Source organism: Desmodus rotundus, chromosome 11, assembly GCF_022682495.2.
Source record: "Desmodus rotundus isolate HL8 chromosome 11, HLdesRot8A.1, whole genome shotgun sequence".
NCBI lineage: Eukaryota > Metazoa > Chordata > Mammalia > Chiroptera > Phyllostomidae > Desmodus > Desmodus rotundus.
Window position 1 is genome coordinate 62,009,988 of NC_071397.1, and position 6,000 is coordinate 62,015,987.

Sequence of the window (6,000 nt, forward strand, 5' to 3'; positions counted from 1 at the left end):
TTCCTAACTGCAGCCTCTTCTCTTCTGTTCTCCCTTCTCCTCCCTTCTCTTCCTTTTCCCTTCCTTTCCTTCTTCTTCCCTTTCTCTGTATTTTTCAGACTTCAAAGCAAGTAGAACAAAGAATGCTGGCCTCTCCAAATTTTCCGCGTCTATCCTAAAGAGCAGCCCAGAACTACCCTCACTATTCTAACAAGGGTTTTGACATAGAATAGAACGGTGTGTCGTCAGAGAGATGCGGCCTCTAAAGAAATACATCTACAGAGCAGGAATGTCCTACTATGTCTTTTGTTAAGATTTCATGTATTTATTTTTAAAGAGAAGGTGAGAAGCATTGATTGGTTGCCTCTCACATGCCCCCAACCAAGAACCTGTCCTGCAACCCAGGCATGTGCCCTGACCCGGGATTGAACTGGCGACCTTTCGGTTTGTGGGACGACACCCAACCCACTGAGCACACCGATCAGGGCCCTACTGTTTCTTGATCTCTTCTCACCATGACAGAGAAAGAGAGATACTTGTATTCTGCAATAACTGTGAATACTCTGAGTATTTTATTGGGACCTACCAATGACACTAGTCATTGGTAGTCATTTAATTCTGGCAAATTTAGAATGAAAAAAATAAATAGGCAAAGCTACTCTACTACTCAAGTTACCATTATGGCCAGAGTTCCAGTGCCCTAAATCTGCATTCCTAATGCGCGGACAGAAGATATAAGACCAATGTCTAGTCAGGCAGACTCTTGGGAGGCCACTTGATGCGGCCAGGAGGATACAGAAGGACCTGGACAGTACAAACACTGGGCCAGACTGTGAAGTTTGGGACTGCTGGTGCATGGCTCGGGCTCTTGGGGTCCCCAGGGAGGATGGTGACAAATCAGCATCCCCAGTAAATATAATCAGAAGTGCTGGAAGCAGCTGAGACCACAGAGACACAGCCATCACTCCCATGCTGCAAGCCCGATACGCAGCCTCAGGTGTCCCTGTCCTTCAGAGAGTTCTCGAGTTGTCTTCTTGTTACATGTCCACTTGCCTTGGGCTCAGATGTCTCTGTTCACTTGTCAGGGCGCCAGAGGCTTTTGTGTCCATTCAACTAGAAAAGGCGGGACTGCGGGGCATGGTGCCGAACGCCTTCCTCCTCAGGAGACCAACGGTGGCTGACGCAGTGGAGAGCCTCGTGAGTGCAGTCAGAAGGGCTCCCTAACGCTCTCGTGTCATCTTTCACATCTGAGCAAAAGAAAACTCTTCACCGGGCATCTCTTGCATTCAGCCTGTTTGGATAGGACCATTGAAAATATGCTATAAAGAACTGAAAAGGGAGTTCAATCGGAAATAGAAAAGAAGCAATTCAGGCTAACTGCAGTCTAGTTTTTAAAACACATGCACTTTTTCCAAGGTCACATTTTGTTTTGTCATTTTCTAAACTGAACTACTTTCAGCACCTGCTCTGGAACATTTGACCTTTCCTGCGTGACCGACTGGTACTTAAGGTGTTCAGACAAGGTGAACAGAGACTTGCCATCTGACTCACCTGCTATTTTGGGTTTTCGGGCACTGCCACCATGCTCCTACTAGCCCATCTGTTGACAAGTGTTTAGAAAACTCAAGTTTTTAAACAGTTAGAAGTGTTGCTTAATTTTGTGAATATCGTTTCATTATTTATTAATTTTTTACGAGGAAATCATTAGGCTAGTGCATCACTGTTTGGGAGAGAAATGGCAGGTTTACAACCTCTAGGCTTTTTCCCAACCTGCGACTGGAAAGGAAAGACTTACATTTACCTAATCCAGTTCTACAAATGGGCTGTGAGGGAGGCCAGACTTCAAGATTACTGCTGAGCAACAGTGGAGACAAAGGACTCCTTTTAATAAGTCATTGACGTGATAAATTACTTTTCTTACTACAATATTCAAAATTATTGACCAAGTGGAAAATGTAATAGCCCATTAACTGCTCTTAGGGTTACCCAATGCTTGGCAGACTAGAAAGGGCTCAGGCAATATACCTGTGAGTTTTGTCCAGGTCTGGGATTGGAGCCTACTTACAAGCCAGGGAGTTAGCCTGTGACTGTCCTGTGAACGCGGACAGAAGACACAAGATCCTGGGTCAGAGACAAAAGACCTTTATTGTTCACAGCAGAGCAGGCAACACGAGCTTTATGTTTGTGTCAGTTCTCCTGGCCGCCCAAGTCCCGAGGGGACAACATAGAGCAGCCTGGATGCCAGCAGTGGGTTGTCGCCCGCTGGGTATTGCTGAGCTTGGGGGAATCCGCCTTTCTCACAGCAAGCCTGCTCTTTTTCCCCAGAGGGAGACATCACCTTGCCCTTTAAAACTGCTTCCTGCAAACATACCCCTGGGTAATGGCCCAGGTAAAGAGTGGTCAGGGCCTTGCATTCTTGACTCACCCAGCAAAATGTACAGGAGTGGGAGAGCCCCAGGGAGGAGTGTTTCCCAGAAGTTGAACCTCAGAAACACTAACCAGCACACTGTCAACAGTGTGGCCTTTTTCTGCATTAAGTTTGCTGTGAGTTTGTACATACATCCTAGCTTGGGGAGTTTTTATAACCAACTGTCTCATAGAGGAACTATCATCTTTTTCTATTACAGGATGAAATTGAGAAAGCCAAGAGAGATGTTATAGTTGAACATTGTCAGAAATAAGTAGAGTATATGTGAACTACACGTGCCGATTGCTCTCACTCTGAATTCAACAGCAATATTACATAGAAATCCAGACAGTGTGTCAGGTGGTTTGCTTTAGGTAAGCTACAGTCCTATTGGATAAAACCCCGCTAAGCTGTCCTCTGACACATAGAAGAAGCAGCTGCAGAGGGGAAGGACAGGAGGGGCTCTGAGGGGCCCATGCCTCTGGCTTCCTGCACTAGCATCCTGACCCCGACAGAGATTTCTTCGTGGCAGAGGTCCTCTGCTCTCTTTGGAAGATTCTCCAGGCAAGCAGGTCCTGGAGCCTCTGTGAGAGACGGAACAACTGGGACTCACCTCCTGGCCATCATCTCTTCTGACTTTTTGGGTTTAACCACATCAGGTCTCACTATGCTCCTCAGGCTCAGATCATGGGATACTGCAACAGCCTGAGAGCTCTGCTGGAAGACTTCCCGACCGTCAGGAACACCTTTTTCATGGTGGGGCAACCACAAGAAAAGAAGGGGTTGAGGGACTCCAAGGAGGGCCTCAAGGCTGAGCCCAAGTGGGTAATTTCCCTTAGAGCTTGTTACTCCCCCTCTCTATCCCACCCCTCCCAGGGAAGAGGTATGTTAAGTCTGGTATGGAAGTCTTGCTCCCTTTACTGAATTTGACCTTGATCTTCTGGTCCAAAAGGGCAAAAGAAAGAGTTAACACTTCAAGAATAAGAGAGTATCTTTGTATTTGAGCCCAGAAGGCGTTCTCAGTTTATGGGCTGTTTGACTACTTTTTCAATCTATGCAGCTTTATTTTCCCCTGGAGAGTCCTAAGGTTTCCATCGGTCACGCCCTTTTACATAAACCAGCATCTAAAATAAGCAAACCAATAAGTAGACTTGATTTTGAGCTGTCCTAGCTTCAAAATTTCACTCAATGGAGTAGAAGAAATATCAATAGAAAAATGGCATATCAGTGCCTCGGATAAATCAATGTTTTTCTGTATTTCTCTGACAGAGAAAAAATATATATAAGTAGTGATATTAAGTAGTGAGTGCAGAGCTGCTTCCATGCTTTGTTATCATGCTTTATCCAGTTTCCCAAATGTTTTTAACTCAGCCAGCCTAGAGTTCACTCACCTGGATGAGGAGTTAGCATACCTGTGCAGTTAGTGACCACATTTCCTCTAAAAAAACAAGGAGGCCTTATACAGCTATGCAGTCTTCAAGGGGGAGGAAAAACAACCTGTGGGATGAGCTTTCCTCCCTCCTTACTCTTTCCTTTCTACATGGAGTTTAGTGCTGAGTATCAGGAATAATAAATACGAACAGACAGATGAAAGGGATCGAAAGTCCATTTGTATCAGAGCACTCTTTCGCTCACGTTTTATTCATGCTTTGTTCACACGTTCAGTGCTTGCTTAGTACCAGGCACTTTGCTGTGTGCTGGGGTTACAAAGGTGATTAAACCACTGACTCTGGCAATAAATTCAGTCTAGCAGAGGAAAGTTCTATAAACAAAAAAGTAACTTCAGAGATTTTAAAGATAACATCTTAAAGTTATGTAAAAAGTTCTGTGAGGGCGTAAAGGAAGGAGTGTTTAACCCAGGGCCTCAGGGAGAAATTCAAAGAGCAGGTGATAGGGAAGTTGGAGTTTACCAAGAAAATGGGGATGATAGAACAGGCTAGAGAATGAGAGAAGTCACACCCTTGGCTGCCAGGCAACTGGCGGCCAGTCCTACCTTGAGGCTGACAAGGCACCCAACTTGTGGACGCCAGTGTTTTGTCTAGTGAGCTCCACTCTCACTTGGGGAGGCTTCAGGATTTACCTAATGAAAGAATGCACTTAAGGGAGGAGTAAGGCACAGAGAGCTCAGTAGACTGACTTGTATAGGGTTTGACCCGTTGCCCAGTGAGGCTTAAGTGTATCTTTCTGTCATGTAAAACATCACAGGATAATCCTCCAAGATTCCCCAGTTCCATTCTCTCATCCATCCCCTAGCCAAGCCAACCATTTGTAATCTAAAAATTGGAGATCAAATTTTTAAAATAGTTTCCAGAAGTCTAATCATGAGTTCACTACATTTGTGTTTAGGATAAAATGTATTCAGGAAGTCCATTTATTGCAGCCAATGAGAGGGGAGGGGGGGCGGAAATCCCTCTAACTTGTAGGTCTTGCTCTGTTCCTTCACTGTTTCTTCTGGATGAATGTGTGTTTCATTTAGATTAAGGGAAACAGTCACTCCAGAGAGAGCCTACAGCCCTAAATCATCTGGTTGGTTAATATGTGGTAATTCCAGGGCAAGCATTTGGTCCATGAAGGGTGAGCAATCATACGGAGCCCGGCTGATACAGTCAGGCAATGGATGAGCAGCAACTGGTAGCGATTCTGAGTTTCTCCGCCATACCCATCTCCTGCTTCCTGAACTCTCTAGATTAACAGTCCCTTTTAATACACTCATATAAAATGGATTACAGAGAAAGGAACTTCTGTCTTCTGTGGAAGTTTGGAAAAGATACTGTATAAGATTCTTTCTAATGTCAAAGTCTATGACTCATTCCATACACTAAGTAAACAAATATTGAACATCAGCCACACAAAGGTACGGGGAGAGGCCCCTGGCCTGGTGTCAGAATGCGTGGACTTTACCCAGCTCAGTCATAAGTTACCCTGAGGCCTCGGGGCAAATCACTTCTCTTCAATCTCTAGACCTCAACTCTTCACTAGGGAGTGAGGAAACTGAAGCATCTCCTTGAAGTTAACTGAGGAAAGACTTCCAGGAAAGGGGCCAGTTAAGTGGAAATCATCCCGGGCCAACTTTCACTAGAGATGAAGGGACAGAGTGGAGGAATGAGGGTCATGGAGGAGAGGGAACCTCACCTCACCCATTAAACAAGGAGTTGGGTTATATTAAAGATAAGAAATAAGTTTTGTCTTAAGTGCCAATTCCAACAATTAGTGCCTTTCTGAGGAGGATTCTAAGCATCCCAAGCATGTGACAGTGTTGCCGTTGACTGGGAATGTCTGCCACGGTCAAGGAAAGGGAGAAAGCTGGCCCCCGGCTCGCGTTTGCCATCCCTTGACGAGAAGGGATGACTTCTATAGGTTGAAAATTCCAAGGTGCTACTTAATCCTTGAGAGGCTGTAACGTCTGCATGTGCTGTGTCCAGTTTTAGCAGAGAACCCCACCCCTGCCCAGAACCAGACCAGAGTCTCTGCAGAAGAGGAGGCAAGGGAGCCCTCCTCCCAAGGAGGCTGCCCTTTGAGGCCTCCATCCCTCCTGGTACCAGAGGAGTCCTAGTCTGCAGACTAGGCTGACACTTGGCCACACTCCCAGTAGCAGTGGCATTAGCTGATAGGGG

General features: G+C 45.7%; 1 pseudogene; it reads left to right on the forward strand.

The window, feature by feature from the left end:
- The window catches only part of LOC128779513 (uncharacterized), a 40,970-nt pseudogene extending 35,264 nt beyond the window's left edge, over positions 1-5,706 (forward strand).
- The last annotated feature ends 294 nt before the right edge of the window (positions 5,707-6,000 follow it).